General features: G+C 40.8%; 1 protein-coding gene across 1 annotated transcript in view; it reads right to left on the bottom strand.

Moving 5' to 3' along the window:
• Positions 1-16,840, bottom strand: part of lhfpl3 (LHFPL tetraspan subfamily member 3) — a 170,815-nt gene that overhangs the window by 153,380 nt on the left and 595 nt on the right. The window lies entirely within an intron of this gene.

The raw sequence follows: 16,840 nt of genomic DNA, 5'->3' as shown, positions 1-16,840 counted from the left end.
TCCTTCACTGAGACTGACAGAACACACACAGAGGCCACGCGTCCTTCACTGAGACTGACAGGACACACACAAAGGCCACACCTCCTTCACTGAGACTGACAGGACACACACAGTGGCCACGCCTCCTTCATTGAGACTGACAGGACACACACAGAGGCCACGCCTCCTTCACTGAGACTGACAGGACACACACAGAGGCCACACCTCCTTCACTGAGACTGACAGGACACACACAGTTGCCACGCCTCCTTCACTGAGACTGACAGGACACACACAGAGGCCACGCCTCCTTCACTGAGACTGACAGAACACACACAGAGGCCACACCTCCTTCACTGAGACTGACAGGACACACACAGAGGCCACGCCTCCTTCACTGAGACTGACAGGACACACACAGAGGCCACGCCTCCTACACTGAGACTGACAGGACACATACAAAGGCCACACCTCCTTCACTGAGACTGACAGACACAGACACAGAGGCCACACCTCCTTCATTGAATCTGACAGAACACACACAGAGGCCACGCCTCCTTCACTGAGACTGACAGAACACACACAGAGGCCACACCTCCTTCACTGAGACTGACAGGACACACACAGAGGCCACGCCTCCTTCACTGAGACTGACAGAACACACACAGAGGCCACACCTCCTTCACTGAGACTGACAGGACACACACAGAGGCCACGCCTCCTTCACTGAGACTGACAGGACACACACAGAGGCCACGCCTCCTACACTGAGACTGACAGGACACATACAAAGGCCACACCTCCTTCACTGAGACTGACAGACACAGACACAGAGGCCACACCTCCTTCATTGAATCTGACAGAACACACACAGAGGCCACGCCTCCTTCACTGAGACTGACAGGACACACACAGAGGCCACGCCTCTTACACCGAGACTGACAGGCATACATGGACCCAAAAGTTGTTGCTGAGACTGCATTGTTGCTATAGCAACCAGATTGAAAACGCAGGCAAGTAATACTACAATCAAAAGTGTTCAGTTGTCAGTTTCAGTAAACAGAGCTGGTCACATGCTCCGGTACTGAAGGACACATCTGATTTGGTTCCCTAAAGGTTCCTGGGTTCTGGGAGAAGGTTCCTGAAGAAAAATCCTGAGCTTGAGAAATGGTTCCTGCAGTGACACTGCATCTTTAATCAGCACAAAGTAACAGCTCCATCAGTTCTTCCTTCCTGTGCCCCATATGTGACTGTATTAAATCTTTTATTTTGTATTTAAACCCAGGTGTGTCAAAAATATCGGCACCCCGGACAATCTGGGTTATTGAGTGAAGCCTGTAATCTCTCACCCCACACTGGGCTGAGTGGATGTTTAGCATACGGGTTTGACGGAGAGCGTTTATGCTAATCTCAGCCCGCTCCAGTTCACCGCTGTGAGTTTGGACGACTCCGCTGCGATTTTTCTGGCACAACGATGCGAACGTTTTTAATCAGGCAGAGCCCATGTCCAACTTCCTGTCTGGTTTTAGGACACATCCACAGAGGGCTCCGGTCTTTTTTAATGTTATTTGTTGGGTTTTTTTTGTATGTCTGCTCTGGGGAGATATGTGTGTGTGTGTGTGTGTGTGTGTGTGTGTGTGTGTGTGTGTGTGTGTGTGTGTGTGTGTGTGTGTGTGTGTGTGTTGCCTGTTTTGGCGACGTGTAAAATTTTTTAGGAGGAAGGGAACTCAGAGAACTGTTAATTAACACTCAGTATAGACCAGATGTGAATAACACACACACACACTCTCTCTCTCTGTCTCTCGTCATATTTTTTAGATTTCACTCTATTCATTTTAAAGCTAACTGTAGATTAGAAGAACGTTCTCTAAACATTTTAAATACGTTTCTACAATATCGCTCAAAACATTTTAGGTGTAGGAACATTAACACTTAAAAATATTAATCATTTCCATTAGGTTCCATCTTCTTCTTCTTCCGGCTGTTCCCGTTAGGGGTCACCACACAGATAATGTCCTTCTTCTGTCACACCAACTGTCCTCATGTCCTCCTTCACCACATCCATAAATCTCATCTTTGCTCTTCCTCTTTTCCTTCTACCTGGTGACTCCATCTCCAACATTCTTTCCCCAGTATACCCTGGATCTCTCCTCTGTACGTGTCCAAACCATCTTAATCTTGCCTCTCTCACTTTGTCTCCAAGCCGTCCTACATGTCCCTCTGTCCCTCTAGTATATCTACTCATTTGTAATCCTGTCCAACTTTGTCTCTCCCAATGAGAATCTCAACATCTTATGTTATAAACTGGGAAAATCATGTGAAGAACGTTCCAAGAACTTTCTGAAGAAAACCGTTCCTGTAGCAGATGTTTTGCAAACATTGTAGGAATGTTATTTTTGTAATGTTACAGCTTGACCTTTGCAGAACCTGTTGAATAGTTTCCTGAACGTATCCTGAACATTCTTTAGCTGGGCCAGAACATTTCACTCGGACTTAAACCTCGTACAGATGTGACTTGAATCCAATACAGACACGAAGGTTTTCTATAATGTTCCATCGAATATTCTGTTTGCCTGAGAACGCTGTGTGAGAAACATTCTAACAACATTGTGAACCAAACCCTTATTGCAAAAACTTTATTATTATTATTATTATTAATTAATTGGTTATTTGCGAAACCTTACAGCCTGACCTTCTTAGAACTTCAACTTTTATCTTAGCAGAACATTTTCTAAATGTTGCTGTTTTAGGTTCTCGTGTAAATCAGGTTTTTACATCACAAATAATACAATGGACCAAAAGGTTTACAAAAATAATCAGTGCTCCACCCGACACAAAGCGGAGTTACTCCTCCCACCACCTTACGGTACTTTCAGAATGTTGTAAGAACGTTGTTTTTGAAACATTAGTCTTCTTCGAACTTGCATAACACTTACTGAATGTTGTAAAAATGTTCAGAAACAGCCGTTACTCCAAAAGATGTTTTTTGAACGTTGCAAGAGCGTTATTTTAGAAATGTTACAGCCTGACCTTCTTAGAAATTGTTCAGTAATCACTAAATAACGTTCTAATAATGTTCTGAAGTAAAATGTGATTAGAAATGATAGTTTTATTTAACTTTGTCAGAATGTTGTTGATGAAACATTTTTAAAACATTGTAAGAATGTGTTTTCTTAAAAAAAGGAGTTACAGCCTGACCTTCTTAGAACTTATTCAATATTTATTAATGAACGTTTTAAAAATGTTCACGAGCCAATGGGTATTACAGTTTTTAACGTTCTAATAATATTTCAAGCAAACTGTTATACTGCAACAGCAGTTCTTTGAATGTTGTAGGAATGTTATTTGAGAAACTTCACAGCCTGATCGTCTTATAATTTGCTCAGTACTGACGGAACATTCCAGTAATGTTCTGAGCCAAACCTTTACTCCAGCAGAAGTTTGTTGAACATTGCAGTAACGTTATTTTAGAAACGTTCCAGCCTGAGCTTCATAGAACTTGTTCAGTACTCACTAAACGTTTTAATAACGTTCTGCAGCAAACAGTACACAAGGTGCTTTTAAGATCTTTTATGATTTACAGTAGACGTTTCCTGAATGTTGTAAGAATGTGATTTCTGAAACGTGACAGCTTGACCTTCTTCGAACATGTTCAGTATTGACTGAAGGCTCTAAAATTGTTCAGAAACCAACTGTTACTGCAGCAGATGTTTTCTGAATGTTGTAAGAACGTTCCGATCCAAACCTGTTGAATAGTTCTTTGAATGTTATAGGAATGTTATTTGAGATACCCTGTTATTTTTTAAATGTTTCCTGTTTAAAATGTATCATTTTATGGTAGAAATGTTGCACATGTGCCTTTAATGATTCATCGTGTGGCTCCAGTATACCGCTAGGCTAACTCCTAGCACGTTAGTCACTGCTAATCACCTTTCTGTAAACAAGCACAGAAACATTCTGAGTGGAAGAATAAAGGAAGCATTAGTGTGTTTTTCACTTAAACCCTGACTTCTGTTTTCAGTGTTCACAGACACACTTTACTGAAATCATCAGCGGCGTAACCTCAAACTGTGAAGCTGACCTCAGTCGTAAATGATCAGGTTTCCCATAATCATCAGCACAGAGGGACTGAGAGCGGATTAGCGCTCCGGGGTTAACGACGCGCGGCTATTATTACCTGCTCCTCACTAATGGCTAATGCCGGACCTCTGATGGCATCAGGGACGGACGCTGAGGACAAGCTGAATCACACTAGGACAAACCGGGACAGGTGTTAAAGCCAGAAGCTCGCTCCTGATTAAGATGCGCTGTCAGAAATAGAAATTAGCTCCACCCCAAGTTGGAACAGGTGCTAAGCTCTGCCCTGTTTTGCTTTAAAACAAAATCACGAAGAATAAATAATGTTAACAGAATAGAAAGATAAAGGCTTGTCTATGTTTTTATTGCATTTCACTCCAGGCAGCAGAGGGCGCTAATTATTACTTACTGCCCCTTTAAATAAAAATCATTCCTTTGTGATAAAATGTTCGAAACTCCAAACTGCAGAGATGATCATTTTACTCACAAATGTTTATGTTTCATTAAAAAGTGAATGAATTCTTGCAACGTAGCAGTTGTTAGTTTACAGGGTTTAATTCAATCGTAATATCTGTTCGGAATTCCTGTTTAATTTATTTAATTTAACTCATGTTTCACTGTCGTACATATTTAGCGCAGTTGTACAACTGTATAACAGAACAGCACCCTACCTCGTGCAGAACACAATCTGAGTTTCAGCCACTGAACACCTTTTCGTGTTTTTCGTTGTTACTTCGGTTTTCACTATATATATAAAAGTATTGGCACCCTCGCCTTCACTTGGCTCATGTGCTGATGCAGATGTGTGAATATTTTAATTAATTTACGCTGTGCACGATTGTTGAATTAGTGTCTGGAAGACCCATGAAAAGCCTCCGGTGCTGAGCAGAGAGAAAAAGAAAGGACTCCTCAGCTCTTCTTAAAGCTTCGCACCAGGTGCAGCGCGAATCTCTCGAGCCGTGATCTCAGAGGTGTGAAAGCACATGGACATGATTCGAACCATAAGAATGTGGGCGGGGCTGGAAACAGCAGCGCACATTACTGATTGGTCGATGACAACGGAGAGTACAGCGTCATGAAAAAAACGCAGTTTCGAGAGAAACTGCAGTGTAAACTCCGATCTTAATGTGCAAACTGTAACAGACTAAAATATGAGAAATTAAAAGGTGAATTTTGAAAAAAACTCAGATTACGCTGTGGTTTTGTGTAAGTCCTGAAACTCAGTTTTTGTATCTGCCTCATAACCAAAATAAAACCCTTAATCTGCAAGTTAGCGCTGAATCCCAAACAGCTTCCTGTTCACTGTGTGTGTTCCCTACATAGGGTACAACAACATCACACACTACCGAGTGCATTACATTCTCAGGGAAACACAATCCGAGATCCAGCCCCAGAAAATGAGCGACTCTTTATGAGTCTGTTCATAAAGCTTGCACTTTTTTTTTTTAAACCTAGCTTTTACTCAAAAAAGTATTGGCACTCTCGTCTTTGATTGCCCTTAACACAAACTTGCAGCGTCGCACACCGGCGTTCTCACATCAAACCAGAAAACCATCTTGTGCTCATCAGGCAGGACATTAATCATCGAGAGAAGGTCCCGGGATCAGATCTGTTACCACACTGTGTCACTGAGGGGAAAATCACTTCAGGGTGGGATATTTAACAGTTATTCCATGAAATCGAGTCGTACATGAGCTGATAGCTGACGAGGCGCGTAGCACCGAGATTGAGTGGAATAACTGTTTTATTCTATCCACATTCACTGGATTTTGAGAAACAGAGTATTTTTATTTTTTGCAAATTCGATCAATAAAACTTTATACAAAACGTCCGACAAAATCATTTCCGCTTAGAATGTAAACAAACCGGCGAAATGACAGGAGCAGTTTGTGAAAAATGTGACAATAATAATTCTTGAAAAATAAAAAAAGATACCTTCTTACCATCAAATACTTTTATTCCATATTTTATTGCTTTTTTTGTATTTTTTTTGGGGGGGGTTCTTCTTCTTCTTCTCCTTTAGGATTTTTTTGGTGGTTGGCGAACCAACTTAAAGGTGCATTTCCGCCACTAGGGCTGAACGATCTATCGTTTTCGACCGAAAATCGCGATCTCAGACAACACGATTTTGGGATCGTCAAAGCCGCGGTTTTTCTCAGTGCTCCTAAACTGACCCATGTTTTGTTTCGTCAATAATTTCACACATGTATGCTCTGCGTATTGCCCCAGCATGGTGTAAAAACACTCTGTGTCAGCTACAGTACCAATCAAGAAGCTGCATGCTGCGCGTGGACAGGTCACGTGTTATCCACTCCAATCAGTGTAGCTGGTCATTCAATTTCAGACATGGCTGAAGCGGGAGCTGAAGCGGAGTCAGGGGATTTGATCCCTGCAGTGTTTCGGACACAGACTGCATCTTGCAATTGGTAAGTACAGGAACCTGTGTTTGTGCGAGTGTGTATGTTTGTAATTAAGAGTGCGTATTATCTTCGCAGAGTCCCTCTAGTCTCTGCTATATTACTCTGCCCTCTCCGTCCCTTAAAGTCAGTTTACCGGTAACACTCATAATTCGTTTGCCTGAAGTAGGTCTTGACTTTGTTTCGGAACACTGAAATACAGTTTGGGAGGGGAAAAAACGAAACGCTGACAAGTTTGCTGTCAAGCTGTCGTTAGCTGACAAACTGTTAGCGCAAGGCTACTTTAACAGTACAAACGCCATAGAAAGGCTGTCTATCGCCATTAGCAGCTTTATATTCAATATTTTTGCATTAATTTCACACAAGTTTATTGCAAAATGCTTCAAGAACACAGGTTTTCAATATACAAATGTGTAACTCGTGGATCATCTGCATTTTAAGACGGGTTGTGAGCAGGGCCGTAGCCAGGATTTTTCAAATACCGAGGTCAAACATGGCTGACAGCACCGAAGCCCCCCGGCACAACTTAAATAAATAAATAAATAAGGATAGATTTGGTGGAGGACACATTTATTTTAACAATTCTAAAACTGTGGCACCATAACTGTGGTGTTTTATCTGACATAAAAGTAGAAAAGTAGTGAACTCTTGAACTGAGTATACATACCTAAAGTACCAGTTACCTAAAGTATTGGCATTATTTACATTGCAGCATACACATGACAGAAAGGGTGTGAACTGCTGAATTGTAAGCTTTGGTATTACACCTTATAATAATAGTGTGAGTCAGTGCGTTTACATGCACATAGAGAGAATCGAATTTCTGCCGTTGCTCGACTGAAATCGAAGTTCAAAATGCCATGTATTTTCGGCTGAAATTGAACCGAACTTGATTTCTCGGAATCGAGCTACGCGACCTAGATTATGCGATTGTAGCCGAGCTACTTAGTGCATGTAAACCCTATCGAGCTACGTATTCGAGCTACTTACTTCAGCACTGCCCCTTCCGGAAGTGACGAGTGACGAGACCACAAGCGGGAAACACAACAGCCTCGGTCGGCATGACAACGGCATGAATCTTTTCTTTTTGTGGCATTGTTTGCACTGTTAAAATTTAGCTCACTTACTGTATGACCAAGTACATCTGTACAGCTGTTGCATAGCTGTGAATTGTGTACATAAACAAGTCATTGTATTTGTGTGTGTATAGATGTCCAACATCTGAAGAATGTCAATAAAAACAAAACAATTGAACTTTTTGTGTGTTTATTAAGACATAAGTTAAATTGTAAGCAAAAAATGGACTTTAGAAAAATATACAATTGTGCAAAATAAGTTGTCTTACAAAACAGTGGTCTGCGCAGGACAGTTTGTAGCCATACAGTCTGTTAGAGCAAGCCTAACAGCTCGAACACGGAACTTGTGAACACAGAACTGGTCCAGTGTTGCCAGATTGGGCGGTTTTAAGTGCATTTTGGCGGATTTGAACATGTTTTGGGCTGGAAAACGTCAGCAGTATCTGGCAACACTGCGATAACTTTGTTTATACTCTTGAATAGCTCGTCTTCATGACGACAACCGGAAGTGTACCAACACGATGGGGCGTGTAGCGCCACCTGTGGCTCGGGTGCACAATGTACCTCACACAATAGCTCGATTAACTTGTGTGCATGTAGGATTGGATTTCTCTGGCACCCCTGCTGGGACCCTTAGCTCGATTACCGACAGCAGCTCGATTTGGATGTGCATGTAAATGCACTGAGTGTGTGTGTGTGTGTGTGTGTGTGTGTGTGTGTGTGTGTGTGTGTGTGTGTGTGTGTGTGTGTGTGTGAGAGAGAGCGTGAGAGAGTTTGTGTGTTATTTGTGGGTGTCTGTATGTGTAGAGACATTCTGAGCAGTAATGTAAAGGCATCAGTCTATCTGGCTGTCTTAAATTGAGATCCATTTGCATGCATTCTCTGAAACAGAGTGTTCTCACCATTGCCTGTAATGTAAGTTTGGCTCACAACACATTTACTTTAACAATTCTAAAACTGTGCCATCAGAACTGTGGAGTTTTGTCTGACATAAAAGTCAAAACTGAACTGAGTGTATTGCTCAGCTACCTGAAGTATTGGCATTATTTACATTTCATTATCTTAAATTACATTAGAATGTAGAGCTATTAGTTCTGTGTGAAGACTATGCATTAGAGAGAGTGTGTGAGAGTGTATTATTTGTGTGTGTGTGTGTGTGTGTGTGTCTGTGTGAGTGAGTGAGAGAGAAAGAGAGAGTTATGAGAGAGAGAGAGAGAGAGAGAGAGAGAGAGAGAGAGAGAGTTACTTGAACAAGCCCGTTTACTCAGCCCTGCACAGGGCTGCCTGTGACAACGTAGTTTTGAATGTTTCTCGAAATGCTAACTAAAATGTAATAGGCAATGACAATGAAACGTTTCCCCTTGGAAAGTTGGCATGACACCGCTGAACGGTCTGCCACTAGTCTGCACTGACAATATTTTCTCACCTTCCCTCCTTCTCTTTCCCTGCTCTTCTGTTGGCTGTCCAAACCTTAATTGAGTTTGTTGCAACGTTTTCATTTTGCACTCGGGTAAAGCTCTATAATGCGATGTGACTATTAGCCTACGTTAGGTTAGGTAGGCGTATGTGATAGAGCGTAGACTACACCCTGCCTGTTTTATCCAAAACCCAACTTCCCCGGCCGACACTAGTATAGGCTATGTCGCGTGACGCTGCGTTAGACACGGCAACGATAGAGATAGAGGCTGAGAGATTTCAGATGACATTAGATGAATGTGAATTTTATTGGGGGGGAAATACAGATGACATGTGGATGCGGACGCTGCGTTTTACATTGATCACTGCTCGAATTCAGCGTAGTCCAATTTGAAATTTCTGAAAAAAATACCGAGGACATGACCTCGGTGTCCTCAATGGTAGTTACGGCCATGGTTGTGAGAAGACTAGAAAAATTAACCCTTTCATGGGTAAACTTTGAAGTCTCCCAATACTGCTTGTGTTTATTTAGGGTCATTTGTACGTTTTTTTATTATTATGTTTTATTTTTACTACCATTACATTTCATTTCCTCTTGCCACTTTGTGTGAAAAAGAAGCACAGGCTTCTGAGTACAGGGGTTGAATTTCTGTAACTGCTGCTGATGTTGTTAATGTTCATAAGCTAGCTCCCTTGAGCCATTCTTGCACTACTTTTAAGGTAAGGTTTTTTTGCTCTACTTTGTTGTTTATTATAATTTATAATGCTTATGTACATTCTTTTACAAAAGTGCAATATTTCGATGCTTGTTGAGCCATTGATCAACCTTTTTTTATGTCTGATATGTTGTAGATGGGAAAAGTAAAAGAAGCAAAAGTTTACTTAAGAAAGATGGCTCTCTTTTTATTTTTATTTTAAGTTATTTTAACTTGTTCCTCAGGCACTCAATGTTAATAAACAGGCCTACATTTGAAATCTGTTGACCTCAGTTTTCATTCTTGCATTAGCTTTATGGAATTCATTGTATTAATTAATTTGCACTGAAACTCGATTTAAAGAAAAAAAATCGTGGTTGAAATCAAAATCGCAATATCTGCCAGAAAAATCTAGTCTGGCTAACGCGACTTCAAAGCTCTGCGAACATTTGGTCTGGCAAAGATATTAAGCCCAACCGTTTCCCAGAGCCCGTGGTTGACCCGCCTCCCTGAAATGCCTCAGTTTGCTACTGGTCGAAGCCAGAAAAGGCTGTGACGAAGCTTAAACCAATCACATCACTCTTTCCTCTGACGTATGTGACGCGACGGGGCTAACTGGTAGATTAAACTCTTACCGAAGCCGGTCGGGAGCAAGGCGAAAACGTCCTTCCTTTCAATAAATACCTCCAGGGCTGCTCTTTGCTCCGTTTTCAATGAGAACTTGCTCCATGTTCGTAATGTTTCTAGTGTATGAAGCGCTTCCGGCATAGATTCTGTAAACAATCTATGGCTTCCGGTTGCAGTTCTACTACGTCACTGCCTTGAACACGCCTCTACCCAGGGCCGTTGGAGATGCTCAAAGTTGATTGGCTCCTGATTTTTTGGGAGCTTAGATAGCTTGCCTGGCCAGACTAAGCTCGCAACAGGCCCTCGTGTTGCGTCATGCTTAGGATGGGCGGGCCCAGGCTAAGAAAAATCGCAATTCAATTTTTTCTTAAAATCGTTCAGCCCTATCCGCCACCGACTGGGCTGGAGTGTGGAGCAGGCAATACTGGGCAGAGAAAAAAAACTATATTCTTTGAGCTATTTCTGTTTCTTTTAAAGACTTAATAATTTTTGGGGTTTTGTTTTCGAGTACAGTTTTTATTTCGTCCTCGGTTGGTTCAGCAACACGCTCCGCCATTTTGTCTTTCTCTATTCACAGTGTATGAGCTGATATCCTAGTAGTAGAGTAGCCAATCAGAGTGCACGATTGTTCATATCCAGTGAATGTGGAGAGAATGAATAACAATTATTCTCCTAAAGTGAGGTGAATATCAGTGAATAATAACCGAGACAGAGTCGAAGTCACTGATCTTCACTGAGTCTGAGGCAGATAACTGTTTTAGTATAAATACACAGGTGATTATTTTTTAAAAATCGTATTAAAAAATAATTTACTTCAGATGTAATAACTTTGCGGCGCAGACTTGTGTCACTTATCTTCGCCGAGTCACGTAAAATACTTTGTTTTGAAATCGATAAAATAAACCACAGTCCCACCTTCCCTTTAAATAGTTTTAGACCAAACTTTGGAGCATCTTTAGTGCTTTTATTTTAGGAACAGCATTTTCTTTCATCATCTGTATTTCTTCCTGACTTACGGTGATGACGCGATTGGCTGCCATTTTGCCGAGTAGCTCGAGGTGATTATCGAGAAATAGTCCGGATCTCTCGACCAATCAGAGCGCACGATTTTCTATAATCACCTCCGTATTTATACTAAAAGACATTTACAGTAATCTTCAGAATTATTGGCACCCTTACTAAGGCCAAAAAAAAAAATAGTGTGTTTCCGGTAACCCGACCGATCGAGAATTTCCGCGTCGAAATTGCCGACCGTAAAGTTTTTATTACAAATTTCCCTCGATATTTTAGTGTAAGCGGCGTTAGTTTGTCATAATTTTTTGTTTCAACGCATTCAAGTTGTGAAAGAAACGATAAAAAGTAAAATGTTTCGCCACTTCTATCAGCCCTCCTGCATAAACATGGAAGCGCACTTGTATACTGAAGGAGGAAGGGAAAACTGAGCCGAGCCGCCATTTTGAATCCTCATTCAAGGCTGTAATGCAAATTGCTTCCTCTTCAGTATACAAGTGCACTTCCATGGCAGGGAAAAACACTACGTTTTGCCGCCTATGTAGTCCCCTATTTATACAAATAGGAGTCATTCAGGATTCAGCCATGTTTTTGCTCGGTGTTTTTGCTCGACCCAAGTTCTACAGTAGGCTAGGCTAGTCCGGCTGCTTTTAATGGAAGTAGCCTAGCCTAGGACGTTATTTTCACGTTATTTCTTGATAAGGTGTTTTCACGTTATTACATGAAAATATCATGAAATAACATGATAATTTCGTATCATGAAATTACGTGATGTTATGTTATTACATGATAAATATATTGTAAAAACGTGATAACTTTGTTAACAATATCTTTTCACGTAATTACTTGATTCTAAGCCAATTTTTTGAGTGTGGCAGCAATACGCTTCCGTAGATCATAACTCGAACTCTCGCGATATTTTTTTTTATTCGTTTAAAGATTTAAAACACTTTTATTTTATTATGATGTGTGGTATAAAGGATTCTGTGCCAAAATACTATTTTGTAAGATGTTTACTTGTGTTAATTTTTTCGAACAAAATAAAAAAAAATTAAGAAAAAAAAAAACTTTTTCCTACCTACCGACCTTATTTTAGTATTTCATGTTACCGGAAACACACTTTTTTTTTTTTTGGCCTAAAGATGGGTAAAAATGTCTTTGTTAATAAGAGAACAAGAAGTTAACAACAGTTTTTTACACACACACACACACACACACACACACACACACACACACACACACACACAGAGTCCCATTTTGACCTTCACAGAATAATTTCCCTTCAATAAAAGTTCCACTACAACAGAGCACAGATATTCACTCAGCTTCGTACATTTATTGCCACATTTTCTTCACAGGCTCGGATTAAATATTGTTTATTATAATACCAATAACACATCATCATACTACCCACCATTACACTCCCCGGCCACTTTAATAGAAACTTGTTGTTGATTCTAAGATCCCTGTTCTTGGCTGCAGGAGTGAAACCCAATGTGTTCTTCTGTTGCATGCTGAGATGCTTTTCTGCTCAACACAGTTGTAAAGAGTGATTATATGAGTTACTCTATCCTTCCTGGCAAAAAACACAAACCAATCTGTCCATTTTCCTCTGACCGTCTCTTATCAGCAAGGCGTTTGTTTACTTTCTACCCACAGAACTGTCGCTCACTCACTCGATGTTTTTTGTTTGTCTGTGTAAACTCTAGAGACTGTTGTGTGTGAAAACCCCAGGAGATCAGCAGCTTCTGAAATACTTAAACCGACAATACTCATCTGGCTCAAACCGACACCCATGCCACAGTGAAAGAAAGAAAGTCACACTTCACTGTGAGATCACAGTTTCTCCCATTCTGATGTTTGAACATTGTGAACCGCAGGTGAATGTAGGGGTGTTCCTAATAAAGTGGCCAGTGAGTGTATTCACAGTATATTAACACAAACTGGGATACGTTACATGCACCAACATGACCCACAAAAGAAAAATGTATTCGTTTGAGCCTCCAGTTGATCAGAAAACGCAATACACTCTGAGTAAATGTGCTTCTGTGACATCAGTGTTGGAAGAATTGTGCAGCAGCCTTGGTATTCATCGAGAGATTTGAACTCACACCCTTCCGCTCACTAGCGCACTGAGAGTCTGTGGCTTTCATTCAGTCTGAGTTTTACAGTCCACATCAGGAGCCTGGAGGGAATCAGGAAAATGGCAGCAGCGTGTGGTTTTTTTTCACCTTTCAGAAGGAGAAATGAAATGTCTTGAGAGCAGCCGACATCGAAAAAGCACTCTGGGCTGGTGTTTTGAGATCTCTCTCTCTCACACACACACACACACACACACACACACACACACACGCGTGCGCACAGAAGAATCATTTAAAAACATGTCAGGGCTTAAATCAAGCACCCGGAGGACTCTTTGTTTGCTTCAGAAGCTGCAGACGTTATGAAAAACAGACATGTGACAATAATCAGTTATGTTATACCAGGAATAAACCAGTGTGTGTGCTGCTGTTTGAGGAAATTAATCAACAACAGCGTGCTGTGACGAAGCAGAGTCACTATTATGATTGTTTTCCTATAACAGCTCGTCCCAGAGTGTTTTATTCCTCTTATATAACAGCAATTACAATTTATTATTTATTGAAGACACAGCCTTTTTATCCATTTATAGTTACATTGAATGTTACAATAGTCACAGTTTCACCTCTGATTGTTCCAGAGCGCTGACACTGGAGACTCCTTCCAGAGGCGTTACATTAACACATTTCTCCTAGTGACAGAAAAGAAAACTTCACTCTTCTTCTTCTTCTTCTTCTTCCAGCTGCTCCCGTTAGGGGTCTGTCCCGCATATTTGGTTTGGCGGAAGTTTTACACCAGATGCCCTTCCTGACACAGCCCTCCCCGATCTCTCTGGGCTTGGGACTGAAACTAAGCATGCACTGGCTTGTATTTTCCCTCATCTGTGGGAGGAAACCCACACAAACATGAGGAGAACATGCAAACTCTACACAGAAAGACCCCCCCACCCCCACCCTTGGCTGTGAGGTTCGAACCCAGGACCTTCTTGCAGTGAGGTGACAGTGATAACCGCTACACCACCATGTAGAAGCCATGGAGGAAGAAAACTTCCCCATATCAACAAATTTTTAATCTGGTTATGTGAAGCATCTGAGTTACAAATCCTCTGTGAATGAGCTGTTGCTATAGAAACGAGAACGAGCACATTAATATAAACCTGCTGTTATAAAAAAAAAGAAAGAAGAAAGAAAGAAAAACCTTCTGACCAATCAGAATCCGGAACTCAGAACTGTTAGAACAATATCTGACAACTGGTTCAAAGGAGTTTTGATTTAAAACGTTTATCGCAATATCGTTGATCTATACATCAAAACATCGCTGCAAAACTGTCTCTTTCCTTCCACCATGTGCTTGTGCTTTTCTTCCCTTTCAAAATCCACAGGGGGTGTAGAAACTTTTGCACCATGTATACAGGTTTCAATACATTAAAAAAAAAAAAAATTAGAAATTCATGTTCTGTTTTTCGATGTAAAAACCAACAGGGTGTACAAACTTTTGCACTTAACTGCATCTATAAGTTTAGATCATTTCGTTATTCCCAGAGAGGGTGTGTGTGTGTGTGTGTGTGTGTGGGGGGGGGGGGGGGGGGGTTGGATATGATATTATTTTGGTGATATCATCACCTTCACAGCAGCTGATTGGACGATTGAACAGGAGCGTGCAAGAAAGAACACACTCTGATCTCAAACAGCAGCTCGATGTCCATAAGCAGATTAGACACTCGAGCTGATCGGATTTTCTCTCTGTCACACATCGCATTCTCTCTCTCTCACACACACACACACAGACCACTGAGCTCTGATACCTTTTTTTGCAGCAAATCAACATCTGCAGAACAAACAGGTTTCTGAATATCCGTGATCAGAAAACAAACATACCATGCTAATCTCACAGCTATCCACTTCCATTGCTTGTTAGCTACATTAGCACTGTAGCTTCACTGCACAACCAAAGAACCTCCATCATTGAGCCTGGATGATAAAATGTTTAAATTCAGGGTATAACGGTGTCCGAGAAGTGGAATAATGAAAATGAAGCAGTGAGCTCCAGCAACGTCACAGTTATTATCCGTAAAGTCCCTCGGACTCAGAGAGAAGTGGGTCGAGATCATTCAAGATGAAAAAGGAACTCAGAAAAGAAGCACCTGAGATCCGTCACATAGGAATAACATCAACGTGTTCCCTCGTAAAAGTCAGGATTGTTACAGGTAGAGTTATAGATTTTTTTTAACATACTGCAGTTTTAAAATTAGTTGTGTTGATTTTTTTCCCCTCAAATATGTCACCCAGTTATAATCATGTGACTAATTTCTGGACCTTGAAAACAAGCTACTGAGATCCTTTACACCAGGGGTGTCCAAACTGATCCATAAAGGGCCGTGTGGCTGCAGGTTTTCATTCCAGCCATGCAGCAGCACACCTGACTTGGCTCATTCAATCAACTGAACTGTCTTCACACAGTCAAATACTTGCAGCCACACCCACCCTTGATTAAAGGGTGGGTGTGTCAGTTGATTGAATAAGCCAAATCAGGTGTGCTGCTGCATGGCTGGAATGAAAACCTGCAGCCACACGGCCCTTTATGGATCAGTTTGGACACCCCTGCTTTACACTGTACATCACAAACTGACTTTTCTGAGTCTGGAAATATTTACAAAAAGAATAATGTACATACTGCAGATTTAATCAGTTGCAACTGTTGTAAATACATGACTAATTTCTGGACCAGAAAAATGTAAACAGAGGTTTAAAAAAAATCTAATGTGATCTGTTGCATTGTACCTGCACAGAGTACTTTTTCTGAGTCATATGTTTACAACAGGAAAAGAAATATTTAGAGGGGAAAAATTACATACTGCAGCTTTAATCAGTTGTGACTTTGAAATGTGTGAGTAATTTCTGGACCAGAAAAATGTAAACAGAGGTTTTTTTTTTTTTTAAGTCTAATATGATCTGTTGTATTGTACCTGCACAGACTATTTTTTTCTGAGTCATATGATTATAACAGGAAAAGAATTTTTTTTTTTTTTTGGGGGGGGGGGGGAATTACATACTGCAGATTTAATCAGTTGTGACTTTGAAACATGTGAGTAATTTCTGGACCAGAAAAATGTAAACAGAGTTTTTTTAAAAAAAAAATCTAATGCGATCTGTTGCATTGTACCTGCACAGAGTACTTTTTCTGAGTCATATGATTATAACAGGAAAAGAAATTTTTTTTGGGGGGGATTACATACTGCAGCTTTAATCAGCTGTGACTTTGAAACGTGTGAGTAATTTCTGGACCAGAAAAATGTAAACAGAGGTTTGTTTGTTTTTTAAATCTAACGTGATTTGTTGCATTGTACCTGCACAGAGTATTTTTTCTGAGTCATATGATTATAACAGGAAAAGAAATAGTAGGGGGGAAAAGTTACATACTGCAGCTTTAATCAGTTGTGACTTAGAATGGTGTGAGTAATTTC

This window comes from Neoarius graeffei, chromosome 21 (assembly GCF_027579695.1).
Source record: "Neoarius graeffei isolate fNeoGra1 chromosome 21, fNeoGra1.pri, whole genome shotgun sequence".
NCBI lineage: Eukaryota > Metazoa > Chordata > Actinopteri > Siluriformes > Ariidae > Neoarius > Neoarius graeffei.
This window is presented reverse-complemented; position numbering and strand designations above follow the sequence as displayed.